This window comes from Lathyrus oleraceus, chromosome 4 (assembly GCF_024323335.1).
Source record: "Lathyrus oleraceus cultivar Zhongwan6 chromosome 4, CAAS_Psat_ZW6_1.0, whole genome shotgun sequence".
Taxonomy (NCBI): Eukaryota; Viridiplantae; Streptophyta; class Magnoliopsida; order Fabales; family Fabaceae; genus Lathyrus; species Lathyrus oleraceus.
In genome coordinates, this window is record NC_066582.1 from 397,758,533 (window position 1) to 397,779,955 (window position 21,423).

Below are 21,423 nucleotides of genomic sequence, written 5' to 3' on the forward strand. Positions count from 1 at the left end.
CAGCATAGTCTGCAGAATGTTTGTGGTGGCTGTTTTGCCTGTTGAATACTCCTTCAATCCCCAGTATGGTCGGATGATGGCTTTAGCCTCCAGTGAACGGATTGATTTCCTGACTGTTTGTGATCCCCAGTAGAGTGGCTTATATTGCAGAATCTACTCGTTGTGATCAGTTTGCTATGTATATTCTCCCCGAGTGGAGTGGTTCGTTGCAGAATCTACTTGTTTGATCTGTCCTCCCTCAGTGGTTTGTTCCCAAGAGAGTAGCTGACAGTTTTCCCCAGTAGAGTTGCTTATGCAGTCAGATTCTATCTGGATGATATCATTCTCCCTCAGTGGGTTGTTCCTCAATGGAGTTGTGTGGAGTTGCTTCTACAGCAGTTTGTGTTTGTGCAATGCACTTTTTGTTTCTCAGTTGACACTGGGATCCCCTGCAGATACTTTGGGACCTCTCTTGTTCCCCTACAGATTCGTCTTGGTGGCTCTTTTGCCCGTTGTGACTTTCTGTACCCTGATTGGGTTGTCTCCTGATATCTCCGATCCTCTGCTTCTTCAGCAGTACCTGCAGATCTTTGCTTTACAGCATGTAGATCTCCGCAGATTGGCTCTCCAGCTGGTTTCTCCCCTGGAAGTATAATACCGGACGTTTGGTTCCTGAACCTGTTTGTGTTAGAATTGTCTGTTTTGTCAGCATTCATCAAACATCAATTACGCATATTCATGCATATTCATAAAACATTCAGATATTCATGTTGCATTTCTCGCCATGTATCCTTTGTTTGTCGTGTCTCCTGCTATGGTGATATAGATCTCTTTATAGATCTCCCCAAGCAGATGTCGGGTGTTATAAATCTCTCCATATAGAGTCAACCCCATAAGCAGAAAATGTTGTCTTTCCTTCTGCAGTTCCCCACCGAGATATATCCTCGTGGATGACGGTTTCTTCCGTTTCCTCCCAACACATATATTGGGATGGATTTTCCTATTTGAGTTATATCCTCATTAGGACGTGTCTTTATTCAGTCTGTCTTTTCGGATTATTCCCGAATTGGCTATTTGTCAGAAGTCTTGTGCTTCCCAGTGGGTTGTTCCCCAGTGGAGTAGTTTTTGGGCCTCTACCCTCATACCGGTAGTTATAAGTCCTACCTTTTCCTGGCTTTCTTGACAGAATTTGTGGTTATACACCTTTTATTCTCCAGCCAGAGTTTTTGGTTTTCTACCTACATACCGGTAGTTGTAAACCCTATTTTCCTGCTCTTCAGCAGTTTGTGGTTTGTTATAAACCCTATCTTGGTTTCCCGTGCGGATTTGTGATTTGTTCTATCCCCACGCGGAGTTTTTGGTCTTCTACCCCGTATTCGGTAGATGTAAACCCTAATTTTGTGGTTATCTCCATCTAGTCTTTGATGTTGATTTTCCTTTGCTTGGATAAGTTGCTCAGATCAGCACTTATATCCTTAGCAAGTCTTTTGTGGATAATTGCCGTATGCTAGCAATTTTATCCCCAGTGGGTCCTTTCACCGTTTGCTAGTGATTTGTTCCCCGGATCATTGGTTGTATACCAATGCATCCCCAGCTAGTCCCTGTAGATAATTGCCGGATGCTTGCAAATTATCCTCAGCAGATCGCCTTTCATTTACCCTTTTGTTGGTAATGTCTGTTACTCCTTTTGATTGGTTATCATTATATACCTAGTTTGGTATCCCGATGCCTTTCTTGTCGGTTGATTTATCCTTTATTAACCCAGTAACCGGTTGTGGATAATCTTCCATGCGAGTATATTATTCACGGTCTGCCGGTAATGAATAATATATCTCATGCACTCTTCAATCGAAGCCTTTCGCGTTTCCCCGGTCGAGTAAGATTCGTTATTTCCCTTTGTGGAGTCGAATATCCTTTGTTGGCGGATAATTGCCGGATGCTTGCAATTTATCCCTTTGAGTTGTCTTTCGTTTACCCGTATGCTTGGTATCGATTGTCTCTCTCTTTTGGTTAGTCACCTATTATATACTTCGGTATCTCTGGTGTCTTTTCCTTTCGAGTATATTATTCACGGTCTGCCGGTAATGAATAATATATCTCATGCGCTCTTTAGTTGGAATCCTTTGTTGATTTTCCCCAACTGAGCAAGATTCGTATTCTTTGTAGAATCGAATATCCATCCTTTAACCAGTTTGTGTTTTGGATGATGAGTGTTTTGGAAGTGAAATCCAATTCACGTTTTCGGTAGATCACCTATTATATACCCAGTAACCGGTATCTCTGGTGTTTCTTACCATGCGAGTTTATTATCTACGTTCTGACGGTAATAGATAATATATCTCATGCGAGTATTCTTATCCACGGTCTGCCGGTAATGGATATTGTATCTCATGCACTCTTTGGGTTTGTGTCCCCAGTTGAGTAAGATTCGTTTTCCCGTTGTGGATTCGAATATCCATCCTTAAACAAGTCTGCTGTTCTAGCTTTCTTCAGGGTGATGAGTGTTTTGGAACACACACCAATTCACGCTTTTTTGTCCATCCTTAAACAAGTCTGCTGTTCTAGCTTTCTTCAGGGTGATGAGTGTTTTGGAACACACACCAATTCACGCTTTTTTTGTCCATCCTTTAAACAAGTCTGCTGTTCTAGCTTTCTTCAGGGTGATGAGTGTTTTGGAACACACACCAATTCACGTTTTTTTGTCCATCCTTAAACAAGTCTGCTGTTCTAGCTTTCTTCAGGGTGATGAGTGTTTTGGAACACACACCAATTCACGCTTTTTTTGTCCATCCTTTAAACAAGTCTGCTGTTCTAGCTTTCTTCAGGGTGATGAGTGTTTTGGAACACACACCAATTCACGTTTTTTGTCCATCCTTAAACAAGTCTGCTGTTCTAGCTTTCTTCAGGGTGATGAGTGTTTTGGAACACACACCAATTCACGCTTTTTTGTCCATCCTTTAAACAAGTCTGCTGTTCTAGCTTTCTTCAGGGTGATGAGTGTTTTGGAACACACACCAATTCACGATTTCGGATCTTATCCTATAAACAACCCACAACCCGGTTCAGGATAACTTTCCATGCGAGTACATTATTCACGTTTTGACGGCTATGAATAATATATCTCATGCACTCTCTTGTCGAACACTTTGTTTGTTTCCCCAACTGAGTAAGATTTGCATTCTTTACAGAATCAAATATCCATCCTATAAACAAGTTTGCTTTCGCTCTCTTCAGGATGATGAGTGTTTTGGAACACACACCAATTCACGCCTTTGGTCGGTCACCTGTTACATACCTACATCCTTGGTGTTCCTCCCTGATTTGTTTGTTACCCTTATACCCGTTAACATCTCATTTCTTTGGTGCTTCCTCAGTGAAGTTTTCTGTTGCTTCTCCCCAGGAGTCAGCTTGTGTCTCCCCAATGGATTTATTTTCCATTTAGAAATCTTTTCCCCAGTTTGAGTCCTTCACTCTCCAGTGAGGTCTCCAGTCTGTTTTCTGTTATCTTCTAATCAGAGTCGTGTCTTGTTCACGCTGTGTCAGTTTTGTTTATCCCCAACTAGAGTCTTGTTAGAGTCTCTGTTCCTGGTGAGTGTGTTACTCCGATGGATCGTCTTTTCTTCTGTGTGAATCATATTCCCCACAGAATTTTTGTCTTTTGCATGCATACATTTGCATCATGAGGTCTCTTAGGGACCAAAATTTGTCTCATTACTGTTATTTAAGCCCATTCTACCGCGTCGAGATGAAGATTTCTAAACTTCACTTCTCCGGCTAGAATGACCTTAAATAGGGGCATCTGTAAGACCCCAATTTTGGCCCTAAGATCCCTCATGGCCCATAGCATATCATATCATGGCCTCAAGGATCATTGCATGCCCTAGCTCCCCTCCTAGTGGGTAGGTTGCCTTGTGGGTTGATTCTTGATCACCAAGCATGCCTTGCATTTGTATATCTTTGCTTTTCATATATTTATTAACCAAAAAGTACAAAAATATTGTCAGTCTAACCTTGTTGCTTGCAGTTGAAGCAACCATCAGCAATTAGGTCAATATCAGCCACAGTCAGTCATTGTAGTGCCTGGTGGCCATTCTTGCAGAATTTGGGCACCATGATCAATAATCAAGAGTTCATACAACTTGGGACATCATTTGAAGTCAAGATCTCAAAGAATTAGGGTTTGGAATTCATCAGAAGTGGTTCAATCATGCAAAACCCTAGAAAAGTCAACAGGAAGTCAAACTTGGTCAACTGTGGATTTAATCAATGATTTGATGGATGGAATTGATTTGAAGGAGCTCATTCATGTCCATACAAGCCTCATATATCATGTCAAACCACATCATGGAAGAATCAAGTCAAACAGAAAATTTCCCAAAATAGAAAGTGGACCTGTAATTTCAACTGCCAAAAATGGAAACTTCTTGATCCTCAACTTACATCATGATACAAGCTTCAAATGAATTTTTGCCCAACATGAAAGTTGAAGATCTTGCTCTCCCATTTTCAAAAAGTCCAAGAACTCCCAAATCCCATGGATGGTTGTCAAGATATGATCAATTCAATTTCAAAAATTTGTGAACTTCAACAAGCCATATCTCATGAACCAAAAGGCCAAATTTGATGGGTTTTTTCCTACAAGCTCCATTTGTTCCCCTCTTTCCAAAAATGCAATCATCTTTCACCAAAACCTCACCATTCAAAATGGCATTTTTTGCCTTGACTTTATTCATTTCAAGTGAGAAAAAAGTTGACTTTTTAATTTAGCAAGTTTTAAGCAATTTGACCAATTGGGAATTGTTTGGAATGGTAATTGAAACTTGCTCAAAGGCCCAAATCGTGCAGACCACACCTCCACATACACCTTTGGTTCAAAGTTAGCAATTTTGCAAATCTCTTCATTTGAGCTAATCAAACTTAGCACTTCGATTAACAATGCTAAACAGTCATATAAAACCTTATTTTCTGCACAAACCAACCCTAGACACAGCCTCCAAAGATCAGAATACTCTCATTCTCTCCTTCTTACATTTTTGCTCGATTTGATTTTCTGCCAAAATTTCCAAAACCCTCGAGCTTCCTTTGGTTTCTCCATCATCCAAGCATCATTTGGACCCCTTTTGCAACATCAAATCCCTGCTGGAACCTCCATTTCATGCTCTGTTTTCTCCATGGACCAGCAATGGTATTTGTCGATCTGAGCACTTGCAAGCACTACTGAGCCAAGGTTCTTCAAGCATCCATCAACACCAACCAGGATCTTCATCTGTTTCGAGCTGCATCACTCAAAACATCACTGATTCACCATTTGCTTCAAATTCAAGTAAGGTTTCGAGTTCCTCTTTTCTCAAAATAATGCTATGTTTCTTGTAGTTCTTACCATGCTGAATCCACTGCAACTTGTTTCATTCGAAATGGTTATGTCATTCATGAGAAATCTGGATTTACATTTTGGTGACCAAACATACCTTTGCTCGATTTGTTTTGTTTGCAATGATTTGGTGAAAATGAATGTTACTTTCTTGTGCTATGTTGCTTGCTGACCATGAGTGTATGTCCCATTTGTGTTTCTGAAAAAATCTAGAATCGAGCTTGCTGTTGATGATGATGAATACTGCTGCTTTGAAAAACCCTAATATTTTTTCCAGAAAAAACCCTGTTTCACGTATTGCATGAGTGTTGGCTACTGATTTTGTTTTTGTTGCATGATATCACCTTATCAATGCCATGCTGTTGTGTGATGCTTGGTTTGAATTTTGTTTGTTGATGTTGGTTGCATGAAATGCCCTGCTGTTCCAAAACCCTTTGAATCTGCCCAGAATTTTGCTTGATTAGTGTTTGGTTTACTGTTGTTTGGATGCTGTATGAACATCACTATCTCACTGCCATGCTGCTTGTATGATGGTGTTTGAATTTTGTTTTTGATGTTGGTGATAACATGAGGTTGCCTTGTTATGCTGCTAAAACCCTAAGTGCATAAACCCTAGTGGCCATTTCCAGAAAACATGAACATTGATTGGTCCCCTGTTACTGTTTTATTGAAGCGAGCCAATCAAAACATTTGCTTTCTTGAGCCTAAACACTGTGTTTTGATAAGTAACTGCAGGAATTACCACCTTGCCACTCGGTCAACTTGGTTGACCATTATTCCATGCTATGCATTCATGTTATCCCAAATTGTTCATCAACTTACAAAATTCATTTCTCACTCATTTTAATTCCAAAATTCATGCCAATTTTTGCATCATGTCCTGTTGAATGTCTACTTTTTTATCATGATTTTTATTGAATTTTTGGTTGGCTGGATTTTAAATGGCTTTAGGTTTCTTGTCATATATGCTTATTTGATACCTTTTGCCAATCCTTTTGTGAAATGATCATGATGCATCCAATGATTCTGAAATTTTTTGTGGTTAATCTACACTCATTCATCTTCATTTTGATGTAAAGTTTGTGCATTTATCATATGTGGTTTGTGAGATATAAATTTTGGAAGTAGGGTGTGACAATTTGTGTCACACCAATGATATGCAATTTCATGATTTTTGTTGACATGCTTCCTGACCTTCAATTAATGTGAAATTTTGCATGAACCATATCTCATATGTCTAGTTTATGTGTGAATTTTCCTGGAATTAATCATGCCATTTCTTAATTGTTTGAGATTTTTCTTCCCTGCCTAGTCAAATGTTGACTTTGTGTGACACATCTTGCCAAATCCTTTGTGAAATTCTCATACCTTATTGGATGATCATGAAATTTTACATGTGCATACTAGACATCTTGAGCTTTGCATTGGTGTTGATCCCATTCATTTCTCATCTGTTTTCATTTAGTTATTATTTTTTGAAGTTGATACATGAATGTTTGACTTCTTTGGGCATGATTGAAATGTGTTGACTTCCTGATTTTAATTGACCATCTTCCCATGATCCAATTGAGCTGAAATTTCATATGCATGCTATGTTATGGATTGTGATTGAGTATGAATTATTTCATAATTTTTGGAATTGATTATGTTTGGGTTTGAGCTTGGTCTTGCTGTTGACCTTTTGTGTGCTTTCATTTGCCATGCCTTGCCTTCTTTGGTCTATAAAATGATAATGATGCATGATATGAGTTTGAATCCAATTGTGCTTGCTTCTTAAATGTTTGAATTTGATCTTGATTGGATATGGTTTGCTGTTTTGACTTTCTCATTTATTTTGACCCTAGGCTAGTCCTAGTGGTCTTTTGGGCTTATGTTGAGTTCATTTGTTTCAGGTTAAGCATAGTGCTTCAAAGAAACCATCCAAATTTGATTGAGCTTGACTATATTATCATGTGCTAACCTTTGTTTTGTAGGTGGTATGATTCATATTATTTGAGTCTTGTGCTTTGCACACTTGTTTCTCTGTGTTGACTGTTGAGTCCATTCCTTCTGATTTAAACTGTTGAACTGTGTACTGATTTGTTTGACTATTTCAGGTACCATTAGTTGCTTAGTTCTTTGAACTTGCTTTGCTTTGCTATTTAGCAATTTGCTTTGAGGTAATCCCTCTTTCTTCATGTAGTCTGGAGACCCGGCCTGTTATTTGGCCGGGCAAACTGTCTGAAGTCCTCCTTAAGAGGCAATGCTTGTGTGTGTTTAATTTTGTCCCAAGCAGGAAAAGTCCTTCAAGTAAGGCAATTGGTAGATCAAAGGGATAAGCAACCTATCCCCTACTATTCAGTGAGTCTTCTCCTTGCTCCCATTACATGGTTGTAGCATTGAGATCAAAACCCAAGATCAATCGAGTCAATAATATGTGGAGAGAGTTCCTACTTTCTGAACTCCCACACCTTCTGATATTTGATGCTCTCCCTGATCAGGGATAAGAGCAATGAGGCACACCCCTCATCTCCTTTCATCTGCTTCACCTTAGCCTCTCAATGGCAAGGTTAAGAGCAACTTTTTACCCTATTCCAGTTGGCCTCAGTGCCTAACCCTCTTGTGTGAGCCTCCTTGTTTGGCTATAGAGTGTGCTGTTTGATATTGATTGATTGATTGATTACTTCATATGCACATGCTTGCTTGTATGCTCTATGCACTTATCATCATTAATTGCTCATCAATGCATAATCATCTCATTTGTCTTCGTGACTTATCATTGTTGTTTACCCATTGAGGACAATTGTAAGACCATTCATTGGCCATTGCTCCTATGATATGGAAGTGAGTATAAGACCATCACCTTGGCCACTCATCTTATCTTTGCTTGATGCATTTGATTGTACGTGAGGTTGCAACTGTAAGTCCCTGCAAGTTGGCATTTGCTTTCCTATGATCATTTGTTACTTTGTTTGTTTGTATGTGAGGATACAACTGTAAGTCCCTGCAAGTTGGCATTTGTATTCCTAGGACCATACTGTGGAGGTTAGAGTAAGCCCAGATAGATTGGCATCTGACATCCATGTTTTGTTTTCTTTGTTTATGTGAGGTTGCAATTATAAGTCCCTGTAAGTTGGCATTTGCTTTCCTGTGATCATATGTTGCTTTTGTTCTTGTATGTGAGGATCCATTGTAAGTCCCAGTAATGTGGCATTGGTATTCCTATGATCATATGTGGAGTTAACCTAAGTCCAGATAGATTGGCAGTTGACTTCCATATTTCATCTTCGTTTTCTTTTGAGGAGATTAGTGTAAGACCATTGAGTGGCATCTGATATCCATTTCTGTTTTAGGAGACTGGTGTAAATCCATCTATTGGTATCCGGTATCCACCTTTTATTTCTTTGTTTGAGGAGATTAGTGTAAGACTATTGAGTGGCATCTGATATCCAGTTTTATTTTAGGAGATTGGTATAAGCCCAGTGATTGGCATCCGATATCCGCTTTTGTTGACTGTGTTTGTTCGTTATTATCCATTGCTATTCCAAAGGACACACTTGAATCATCTCCTATATGATCTCAAGAAGTGAACCTTCTAAGAAGTTTTACAATCCATCTTCATCCATTCATCCCCATTATGTCCTAAACCTTTTCACACTTTAATTTCAAACTTGACATAGATATTGTGCAAACATCTTCATGTTTTCAAACTAAAAACCTGGACCCCAAGTCCTTGACTTTTTTTCAAACTCCATTTCATAACACTTCTTTTGAATCAATCTTAATCATACTTTGACCCCATTTTCATAATCACAATCAATTAACTTCACTCATTCACTTGTTTTGGCTTTGTCCATTGTTAATCTTTTCATGCATTAGCCATAGGTTTCAATTATCTTTGTGGTTGATGTAAATCTTGCCTATCCTTAGTGAGTCGACAGTAAGACTTCCGTACTGAAAACAGGGCTAACCCCTCTAGTACGTTGAAGCTATCCTCGCATGGTGGATGTTGGTCTTGGTCGAGTTTTCTCCCATTGATAATGAAAAGCCTCAGTGCTTGTGTTTAAAACTGAATCCACCAACTTTTGGAAATCTTTTAGCCGAACTACGGCGTTTTGATCCTTACCTTTGATGGAAGGTACGTAGGCAGCGGGTTCATCCGTTCAAACAAAAATAATTAACTTGTATATTCTTTTCTCATCATCCCAATCATGTTTGCACAATACTTATGTCATAACAAATAACAAATTTTATACAACAAGTGTGAAAAGGGCTCCCTAGGAGTACCTAGGACGTGATGGGTGCCTAACACCTTTCCATTGCGTAATTTACCCCTTACCCAGACTCTATGATCTTTTTATTAGTTTTCTACGTGTAAAACTTCTTAGGCTTTTGTTCGCTTTTTAGCCAATCCTTTGGATAAATAAAAGTGCGGTGGCGACTCGAAATTTCATTGTATCCCTTGCTTATGGTTTAATCGATAAATCATATAGCGACGAATACACCGCTACAGGTTGCCTCCCACGCAGCGCTTGCTTAACGTCATTAGCTTGATGATTAGAATTTATACACCTGTAGTAGTAGGAATCGGTGGATCAATCAGGGTGTGGCTCGAGTAGTATGCTGGAATGTCTCCTCCTTCGTAGAGCTTCAGTCTTTGTCCATTTACAATGAATGGACTACAGGTATCGTTCTTGATTTCTACGGCTCCGGATCTCAGAATCTTGGATACTTCGAAAGGATCGGTCCATCTTGAACGTAGCTTTCCAGGGAAGAGTCGTAACCTAGAGTTAAAAAGGAGAACAGGATCGCCTATATTGAAGTTTTTCTTTACTATTCTTTTGTCGTGATAGGCTTTTGTCCTCTCTTTATATATTTTTGCATTCTCGTAGGCAGATTGCCTAAGTTCTTCTAGTTTATGAATGTCTAGGGTACGCTTTTCTCCAGCGGCTAGGTAGTCTAAATTCAAAGTTTTAATGGCCCAATAGGCCTTATGCTCTAATTCGAATGGTAAGTGACATGATTTTCCATAAACTAATTGATAAGGAGTAGTTCCTATGGGGGTTTTGAAAGCAGTTCTATAGGCCCATAATGCTTCTTGAAGCTTCTGAGACCAGTCTCTCCTAGAAATAGAAACAGTTTTCTCTAGGATTTGTTTTATCTCCCTATTAGATACTTCTACTTGGCCACTAGTTTGTGGGTGGTATGGTGTTGCTACTATATGCCTAACTCCATATTTTCTTAAAAGTTTGTAAAATATTCTCGATATAAAGTGTGATCCTCCATCGCTTATGACTAAACGTGGTGTTCCAAATCTAGGGAATATATAGTTTTTAAATAGTTTGATTACTACCCTAGTGTCGTTTGTGGGTGCAGCTATAGCTTCAATCCACTTAGACACATAGTCTACAGCTACTAAGATATACCTGTTTCCTAAGGATGGTGGAAAAGGTCCCATGAAATCTATACCCCATACGTCAAAGAGTTCTACTTCCTGAATGTTTCTTAGAGGCATTTCATCACGCCTTGAAATGTTTCCAGTGCGTTGGCATCTATCACACTTGACAATGCAAGCATAGACATCACGCCACATGGTAGGCCAAAACAGACCAGCTTGAAGAATCTTGGCGTATGTCTTAGAGGTGCTCGCATGTCCACCATAAGGTGCTGAATGGCAATGCTCGATAATACTATTTACCTCTTCTTTTGGAACGCAACGGCGAAAAATGCCATTTTTACCCCTTTTGAAAAGGAGCGGTTCGTCCCAATAGAAGTTTCTAACATCGTGGAAGAATTTCTTCTTTCGGTGGTAGTCAAGATCAGGGGGTACTATATCAGCAGCTAGGTAATTAACGAAATCTGCATACTAGGGTACGTTACTTATTGCTAAGGAATTTTGGGGGTGCTCATAAAGGTCTAGGTTATTATTTTCAATGGTTTCTACTCTAGCTATCAGTCTATCATAGGCGAAATCATCATTTATGGGTACTAGTTCAGGTTTTAGATGTTCTAGCCTAGAAAGGTGATCGATTACTACATTTTCAGTGCCTTTTTTTATCTCTTATGTCTAAATAAAACTCTTGTAGTAATAGAATCCATCGGAGTAACCTGGGCTTGGCATCTTTTTTACTTAATAGGTAACGAATGGCAGCATGATCGGTGTAAACTATAAATTTTGCTTCTACTAGATAAGATCTAAATTTGTCTATAGCGAAAACTACAGTGAGTAATTCTTTTTCAGTTATTGCATAGTTAAGTTGGGCAGCATCTAGGGTTCTACTAGCATAATAAATGGCATGTAATTTTTTATCTTTCCTTTGTCCTAGAACGGCTCCAACTGCATAATCACTAGCATCACACATTATCTCAAAAGGTTCCGACCAATCAGGTGGTTTCATAATGGGCGCAGATACTAATGCTTGCTTTAAAAGATTAAATGCGTCATTACATTTTTCATCGAAAATGAATTCAGCATCTTTCATTAAAAGTCCGGTTAAAGGTTTAGTTATTTTGGAGAAGTCTTTAATGAAACGCCGGTAGAATCCAGCGTGTCCAAGAAAGCTTCAGACTTCTCTGATGGTTTTTGGGGGTTTTAGGTTTTCTATAACTTCTATTTTAGCTTTATCTACCTCTATGCCTTTTTCAGAAACTATATGTCCTAAGACTATTCCTTCGGTTACCATGAAATGACATTTTTCCCAATTTAGCACGAGGTTCACCTCCACGCATCTCTCCAGGATTTTCTCAAGGTTAGCAAGACAATTGTGGAAATCAAATCCGCAAACTGAGAAATCATCCATAAACACTTCCATGATACCATCTAGGTAATTGTAGCGGTGTATTCGTCACTTTATGATTTATTGATTAAATCAAAAGCAAAGCATACAAAGAATCGAGTCGCCACCGCACTTTTATTTACCAAAGGAATGGCTAAAAAGCGAACAAAAGCCTAAGAAGTTTTACACATAAAAAACTAATGAAAAGATCAGAGATCTAGGTAAGGGGTTAATTACGCAATGGGAAGGTGTTAGGCACCCAAAACGTCCTAGGTACTCCTAGAGAACCTCTTTTCACACTTGTTGTACGAAAAGTTATTTGTTTATGAAATATTTATTGTGCAAACATGGATTGAAGGGATGAGAAAAGAATATACAAGTTATTATTTTTGTGTTTGAACGGATGAACCCGTTGCCTACGTACCTTTCCATGGAAGGTAAGGATCAAAACGCCGTAGTTCGGCTAAAAGATTTCCAAAATATGAGTGGGTTCATTTTAAACAAAAGCCCTAAGGTCTTTCGTTATCCACGAGAGAAAAGTCAACCTTATACAAACAACAAGTCCACCATGTGAGAAAAGCTTCAACTTGCTAGTGAGGGGTTAACCCTATAATAAGCAAGGAAGTCTTACAATTCAATCACTAAGGACAAAAGGTGAGATTAACATCAACCAACTAGGATAAATCAAACCTATGGCTAATGTATTAAAACTTATCAAGAATGGACAAAGCCACAAAACAATTGAATGAGTGAAATTAACCAATTAGGATTTATTCACAAAAAGTAGTCAAAGTATGATTAGGATTCAATTCAAAAGAAGTATTATGAAATGAAGTTTGAAAAATCAAAGGCTTAAGGCCTAGGTTTCTAATTTGAAAAGAATGTCAAAATGTTTGCACAATGTTTTTCTGGTTTTGGGTTAGCATGCGCATGGAGGTTTAAAGAAACAAAAGGTGGAAGGTGAGGGAGTGTAAAACTTCTTAGATGTTCACCTCTTGAAATCATATGTAGATGATCCAAGTGATTCCTTTGGAATATGCAATGAGCAATAACAAATAAGCAAAACAAAATGGATACCGGATGCCAATCAATGGACTTACACCAATCTCACAAACAAAGGTGGATACCGGATACCAATCAATGGATTTACACCAATCTCCTAAAACAAACATGGATATCAGATGCCAATATATGGACTTATACCAATCTCCAAAAGCAAAACAAAAACATGATACCAGATGCCAATCAATGGACTTACACTAATCTCACAAATAAAAAATGGATACCGGATACCAATCAATGAATTTACACCAATCTCCTAAAATAAACCTGGATATCAGATGCCAATATATGGACTTATACCAATCTCCAAAGAATGATCATAGGAAACAACTGCCAATAAATGGGCTTACAATTGACTCCTCACATACAACAAACAACACAAATGTAAAGCAAGAGGAAACAAGTTGCCAATAAAAGGTCTTACACTCGACTCCAAGGAAATAGGATGCCAATAAATGGTCTTAGTCCCAACTCCTTCCAAATCATAGGAAACAAATGCCAATAAATGGTCTTACAATTGACTCCTCAATGGACAAACAAAGTGTCACCAAGATATGAATAATGATCATGCAATGATGTACAATTAATGATGATAAATGCACAGAGGCACACATAAGCAGATATGCACAGAGGAATCAAGCAATCAGACAAACAAGTCAATTAGCACACACTATACACAAGCAATGAGGCTCAAGCAAGGTTAGACTTTAAAGTCAACTGGAATGGGGTAATATGAGCTCTTAACCCTAACATTGAGAGTTAGGGTGAAGCAGATGAAATGGAGATGAGGAGTATGCCTCATAGCTCTTATCCCTGGCCTGGGAGAGCTTTAAAAAATGGAAGGTGCGGGAGTTCAGAAAGTTGGAACTCTTCTCCACAAGTGATTGACTCTATAAGATCTTGGGTTAATATCCACAATGCATCAACATGTTATGTGAGCAAAGGAATGACACACTGAATAGCAGGAGATGGATTACACATCTCTTTTGTCTGCCAATTGCCTCATAAGAGGACTTTTCCTGCTTGGCACAAATGATATACAATCACAAGCATTGCCTCTTAAGGAGGACTTCAGACAGGTGCCTGCCCACATAACAGGACAGGTCTTCCAGACTACATGAAGATTAGAGATTATACCTAAGTGGTTAAGCAACCAAGCAAAAGCAAAGTTCAAGTGAACTTAAGCAACTAATGTACCTGTGGAAACATCAAACAAATCAGTACAAAGTTCAGACAACCAAACAACAGTCAATAAGCAACAATCAATCCCAATGTACACAATGCATAGGCTAAAGGTCAAACTCAAATGAGTCAACATCAACCTACAAAACACACAAAGATTAGTAATCAAAGGCAAACAACAATGCTCAAGTGATGAAGCATCAATAACCAAGTAACTTGAATGTTCAACCTGAAATCAAAGCTCAAATGTGAGAGGCAAACCACTAGGTCAAAGCCTAGGGTCAAAGATGGAGAAAATATTCAAAACAGAAGCTGAAAATTAACATGAATCAACTTCAAACATATCTTGAAACAATCCAAAAGGTCTCACATCAATATCATATACCAAAAATATTTCATGATCAATTGAAGTTCATGGCAATTTTAAAGCTCAAATGTGACCAACCAGAATGAAAACCCTCAATTAAACCAAAAATGACTCAAATAATTCCAAGAAAATTCATGAGCATTCACAACATCCATATCAAGCATCATGCAAAAAATTAGGACAATTGGAGATCATTTGCATGACAAATTCATCACCTAAGTTGAACAAGCAAAGGTGTGACACACATTGTCACACCTACATTCACATGATCATAAAACAGAAATGACAAATGGTAAAAATACCAAATCAACACCAAAATGTCAAGCAAAGTGTCTAGTTTCATCATGCAAATTTTCAGATTCATTGGATTAGAAACCAGCATTTCACAAATGATATGGCAAGGCAAGGTAGAAAATGCATACATGTTCAAATTCCCTATCACAAAACAAAATCCAGCCAAGCACAATTTATTGAAAAATGATCAAAAAATAACAGACAGAAAATGCAACACAATGGAAAAAACCACATAATTTTTGGAGCATTTTTCAATTATATATGAATTTTGGAAGATGAGAAAAAATAAAAAAATGCAATGTGAAGCATGTACATGGAAATGTGAGAAAATGAATGAAGCAATGGAAATATGTGTTGTGGCTGGGAATCGAACACAAGCCAAATTCAAATAGCGCGCCTTGGCCTTGAAACGATGCGTTTCACAAATCCTATTTGGCAGTCAACGCGCAGTCAAACACTCCTGAGCCAATCACTTCGCCATGCACGCGCATACGTGTACCAATACATGTTGAGAACGAGACAAACACATGCAAAACGCAGGAAAAGTATTTCGAAAGATCAAAAACATGGCCTGGAGATGAACTTCATCATCTTCAACGTGTTCATCATGAACAGTGCAAGGCATCAAGAACAATTTTCTCAGAAATCACAATTAAACATATCATCATGTAGATCCTTCATCAAGGATCATGAATCAAGCATGGAAATGGCATGGATCATCATATATTCATAGAATCGAGCAAATGAACAATCAACCATGAAACTTTAATCTAGCATATCTAACTCAAATTTGCATGAAAATTTGTGATTCAAAGCTCAGAATACTCAACATCAAAAGATCAACAACAATAGCATAAGCATTTTAAGAATTAGAGAAATCGATTTGGAACCTCTTTGAAGTGCAGAATTAGAATTCGATGGATCCAAGGCCTTGTGATGCTTTAATGTTCCTCCAGTATGCTTGTATGAGTGAGTGGAAGATAGATCGAAGCTTAATTGCTCTTGAATCCAACAGAATTTGGCATTGCCATTAATGCTTCCAAGCTTCGAGCATGCTTCAAAACTGCACCAAATCTCTTGATTCCACGTGCAAATCCACTCAATGATACTTCACGAACCAGGATCAAGCAATGGAAATGGTTTGTGTTTGAAGAAATTTCCAGAAAAATTGAGAGAAAAAGTTTGAGAAATTTTATAGATCTGAAAATTGTGATTGTTCTTTTTTATGAAAAACAGTTAGGGTTTCTGTTATATATGCTGTGCTAATCACCCTTCTAATCATGTTTAGCCAAATGGTAATTGGAATTAGCAAAAAGAGGTGTAAGTGAAAATTTGGGATTTTCACCCTATGCATGAAATGCATGGTGAACAGTGCACGAATTGTGATTCAAATCCACTCAAAATTCTGTTTTGGAGCAAAATGCAATGGTAGAATGTTCAAAAAATGCACCAATTTTAAACTACATGTTTTCCCTCCAAAAATCAAATGAAATGGAAAATGTTCATATGATGATAATTGATGAAATGTGATGCAAGATTTGGAAACTATAGGTCAAAATAAGAACTTAGCAAAAAGAACCACTTGAATTGGAGTTTTGGTTGAGAAGTTATGGCCATTTGAAGTTCAATGTACACTTTGCCATGTTTTGATCATATCTCCTTCACCACACATGAGAAATTGATGATCTTAGACTTTTTGGAAATGGGAGAGAAAGATCTACAACTTTCATGTTCAACAAAATTTCATTTGAAGCTTTCTTGATGATGTAATTTGAAGTTGAAGTTAGGTGAAAACCTTTCCATTTTTGGCAAATTTGAATTATAGGTCACTTTCTATTTTTGGAAAGTTTGACCTGACTTTATTTTCTTCAATGTTGATGTTTGAAATGTCAAATGATACTTGTTTGAACATGAATGAAGTATTTCTAATCACTTCCCACCTCCAAATCCACAGTTGACTTGGCAGTTGACTTTTTAGGCCTCCAGTTGACCTGGCAATGTTCTGATGAAATTCAAGCCTCTACCACTTGGGATTTTGATTCAAAATGATATCATAGCTCATATGAGCTCTTGATAATGATTGTGGGGTCCAAATTCTCAAGAATGGCCACCATCTATTGCTCAATGAATGCCTTTGACTGCTTTGACCTGTTGATTGCTTCATCTGCAAGACAAAGGTTAAATGACATATTTTTGTACTTTTGGTTAGTGGTAAAAAGAAAGGCAATGATATACAAATGCAAAACATGCTTGGTGATCAAGAACCACTCTCAAAACGATAACCAACCCATAGGGAAGCAAGCAAGGTGCACAGTGATCCTTGAGGCAATGTGATGTTATGATATGATGCCATGAGGGATCTTAGGGACAAAATTGGGGTCTTACAGTAATCTGCAAAGATTGACATCATGCAACGTTGGAAAGTAGCCGGGGCATTACAGAGGCCGAACGACATTCGTCTGTAGGCAAAAGTTCCATAAGGGCATGTAAAGGTAGTTTTTTCTTGATCTTCGGGGTGGATAGGTATTTGGAAGAATCCAGAGTATCCATCTAGATAGCAGAAGTAAGAGTGTTTGGCTAGACGCTCCAACATCTGGTTTATAAATGGTAAAGGGAAATGATCCTTCCTAGTTGCTTTATTTAATTTTCTATAATCTATACACATCCGCCATCCTCCTTCTAAACATTTTGCTACATGTTCGCCTTTGTCGTTTTGCACGACTGTGATGCCTCCCTTTTTAGGTACTACATGCACAGGGCTCACCCACTTACTTTCCGAGATCTGGTAGATGATACCTGCCTCAAGTAACTTAAGAACTTCCTTTTTAACAACATCACTCATTATAGGGTTTATTCTTCTCTGATGTTCCCTAGAGGGTTTTGAATCTTCTTTCTTGCGAAATCCGATGCATGCATACAGATGGGCTTATACCTTTCAGGTCAGAGATATTATATCCTAAGGCTGAGGGATATCTTCGTAAAACGTCTAAAAGTTGGTTCGTTTTCTCTTGGCTCAAGGTAGCACTAACTATAACTGGACGATTCATCTTTTCATCGAGGAACTCGTATCTCAGGTTCTTAGGTAGTTCCTTAAGTTCTAAGGTTGGTTTCCTAGGGCATGGCATAAGATCTGGGGTAAGGGATAAACATTCGTAAAGGTTATCATCGATGTTGGGTTTCTTAAAGTCATCATCTTCCCTTATGAGAGTTGATGGTAACTTAATTGTTTTTATAATTTCTTTTTGTTCTAATTCTCTAACACATTCATCAATGATATCTAAGGCATAGCACGAGTCTCCCATCACAGGTGCCATAAGAAATTTCGAAAGTATAAATTCTATTTTCTCGTCACCTACCTCAAATGTCAACTTTCCTTTCTTGACATCTATTATGGCTCCTGCAGTCGATAAGAATGGTCTACCTAGAAGGATTGGTATATCATTGTCCTCTTTGATGTCCATGATAACAAAATCAGTAGGGATAAATAACTGACCTATCCTAACAGGAACATCTTCTAAAATGCCTATCGGATATTTAACAGATCTATCGGCTAACTGAAGTGACATCTTAGTGGGTTGTAATTCTCCTAAGTTTAACCTCTCAGAAAAGCTTTTTCAATGACATGATTACCCAAAAGGCAAGGAATGGATAAATTTCCAGGATCTTTATCTTTCTTTGCTAATTTGTCCTCGGAAATAGCATTACATTCCAAAGGCTTCGGATCGTCAAGTCTACGTTTGTTGGTAAGGATATCTTTGAGAAACTTTGCATAAGAAGGTATCTGGGTGATGGCTTCTGTGAAAGGGATTTCTACATGAAGTTTTTCTATAACTTTAATAAATTGTTGATACTGTTTATTGATCTGGGTTTGTTTGAGTCTTTGCGGATATGGTATAGGTGGTTTATATGGCGGGGGTGGTACGTAAGTTTTATCTTTAGGTTCTTCTCCTTTTTCTCGACCTTCCTGGTTTTCAGATTCCTCTAGTTCCTTTACTTCGTCCGTGGGTTTGGTACATTCCTTAGAAGTTTCGGGTTCACTCAATCTAGGGTTTGGTGGCTCATCATAAGCGTTCCCACTTCGTAGGGTAATGACATTGGCTTGTCCTCTTGGATTTTGTTGAGGTTGTCCAGGGAATTGTCTTCTAGGTGTAGTCTGAGAGGCTTGGTTTAAAGCAACCTGAGAGATCTGGGTTTCAAGCATCTTGGTATGAGTAACTATTTGGTCAACCTTGGTTCCTAACTGAGTAATCAATTCGTTAACATGAATGTTTTGATTCATGAACTCCTTGTTTTGTTGGGTTTGAGCGGTGATAAAATTTTCCATAATTTTCTCAAGGCTTGGTTTTGGTGGTACAGGTTGCATAGGTTGATTTGATCTAGGGGCTTGATAACTAGGTCTAGGAGGTGCATTATTTTGAATAGGGTTATTGTTTTTATAGGAGAAGTTCGGGTGATTCGTCCATCCAGGGTTATAGGTATTCGAATATGGGTTCCCTTGGGTTTAGTTCACTTGCTCAGAGTGGGTTTTGTTTAATAGACTGCATTATGCAGATTGGTGTCCTTTGGTTCCACATATCTCACAAACCGACGAAACTGCGGCTACAGTATTCGGGTTTATGCACATATGCTCGACTTTAAGGGCTAATGCGTCCATTTTAGCTTGCATCATGTCTATAGAGCTTAGTTCATGCACTCCTCCTTGGGCTTCCTTCTTCTCAACTGTCGCTCGTTCGACTCCCCATGATTGATGGTTTTGAGCCATGTCTTCGATGAGGGCACTAGCTTCAGGATAAGGTTTGTTCATCAAAGCACCGCCTGTGGCAGCGTCGATGGTCATCTTTGTGTTGTAATGAAGTCCATTATAGAAGGTTTGAATGATTAACCAATTTTCTAAACCATGATGTGGGCATGCTCGTAACAACTCTTTATATCTCTCCCAAGTTTCGAACAGCGATTCTCCTTGGTTTTGGGTAAATCTAGTTATATGGTTTCGAAGAACGGCGGTTTTACTCGGGGGAAAATATCTAGCAAGAAAAACTCTTCTATGGTTATCCCAAGTCGTAATGGAATTGGGTGGAAGGGAATCTAACCATGATAGGGCTTTATCTCTGAGGGAAAAAGAGAATAATCTTAAATGTATTGCCTCAGGAGAAGCTCCATTGGTTTTAAAAGTTTCTGCTAATTGAAGAAATATTTTTAAATGTTGGTTTGGGTTCTCAGTAGCGAGACCTGCGAATTGTCTCTGTTGCACTAGTTGCAACAGGGATGGTTTAAGTTCAAAATTATTAGCTGGGATGGTTGGGTTTACTATACTAGAACTAGGTTCTTCGTTAGATGGTTGAGCGAAGTCCTTAAGAGGTCTTTGGTTTCGATCTTCGGCCATAGCTCTCTTAATTCTATGAAAGAATAAACGTGCGCGAGCGTAACGTTCAGGTTCCGTCAGAGGGTATACTAAGCTTAAACTTCCGGTGCTGCGAGTTCTTCGCATTGACCGGCGGGAAATAGCCTAAGTCTAAACGATATAACAACAAGGAAATGAAATTTGACGAAATTGGTCCCCGGCAACGGCGCCAAAAACTTGATGCGGTTTTTCGCAAGTATACGAACGCGTTAGAGTAATATAAAAGATTGTCGAATCCACAGAGACCAAGTGTCAATCTATCGTTATCTATTGTTATGGTGTTTATCAAAGGCAATCGAAATAGGTGTTTTTTGGAGTGTGCAATGAAAAATAAAGTGTTGAAATAAATTATAATTAATAAAGACAGGGTCGAATGTAATTCACGTAATCGATTGATAATCCAAGTACTTGCTAGTAGAGCTACTTATGGGCAGTGTTTCCTACTTTGAAAAGAACCAATTTAACAGGAACTGTCACTTTCGCGTATTCAGAACCGAGTTGTACTCCCTAATCAAACCCTCTTATTGTCACTTATAAAAAGGCGCGCATTGTGTTAGAGTAGTAAACCTATTTTTAAGAAATATAGTATCTTGACTAAGTTGAAAAGTATTATAACCTGGATTTCTTAACCAAAAGAGGTTCTCACGAACCAGACTCTAAACTTATAAACGCGTCCGAAAATAGTTTTAAAATCTCTTTTCTTCTTAATGTTAAAATCTCCTAATGAACTAAACAAAGCGCTTTCGCTGTTTTTGAAATAGTTAAAAACAATTAAGTTTAAATAGACGTTGGACGACTTTCGATCTTACCCAACAGAATTGAAGTGCGGGATGAAGGTGAGAAAAACAAGAAAGGGGGGGTTTGAATTGTTTGAAAAAATAAGCGCTTTTCCAAAAAGAAAATCACACAATGATTTTATACTGGTTCGCTTATAACACAAAGCTACTCCAGTCCACCCGGCCAAGGTGATTTCGCCTTCAACAAGGACTTAATCCACTAATCTTGAAAGATT

At 38.3% G+C, this 21,423-nt stretch overlaps 1 non-coding gene across 1 annotated transcript; it reads left to right on the plus strand.

Annotated features, from left to right (window-relative positions):
- Positions 1-19,902: 19,902 nt before the first annotated feature.
- On the plus strand, positions 19,903-20,009 carry LOC127077323 (small nucleolar RNA R71). The gene has a single exon (XR_007787158.1). It is a non-coding gene; the product is annotated as a small nucleolar RNA R71 (small nucleolar RNA).
- The last annotated feature ends 1,414 nt before the right edge of the window (positions 20,010-21,423 follow it).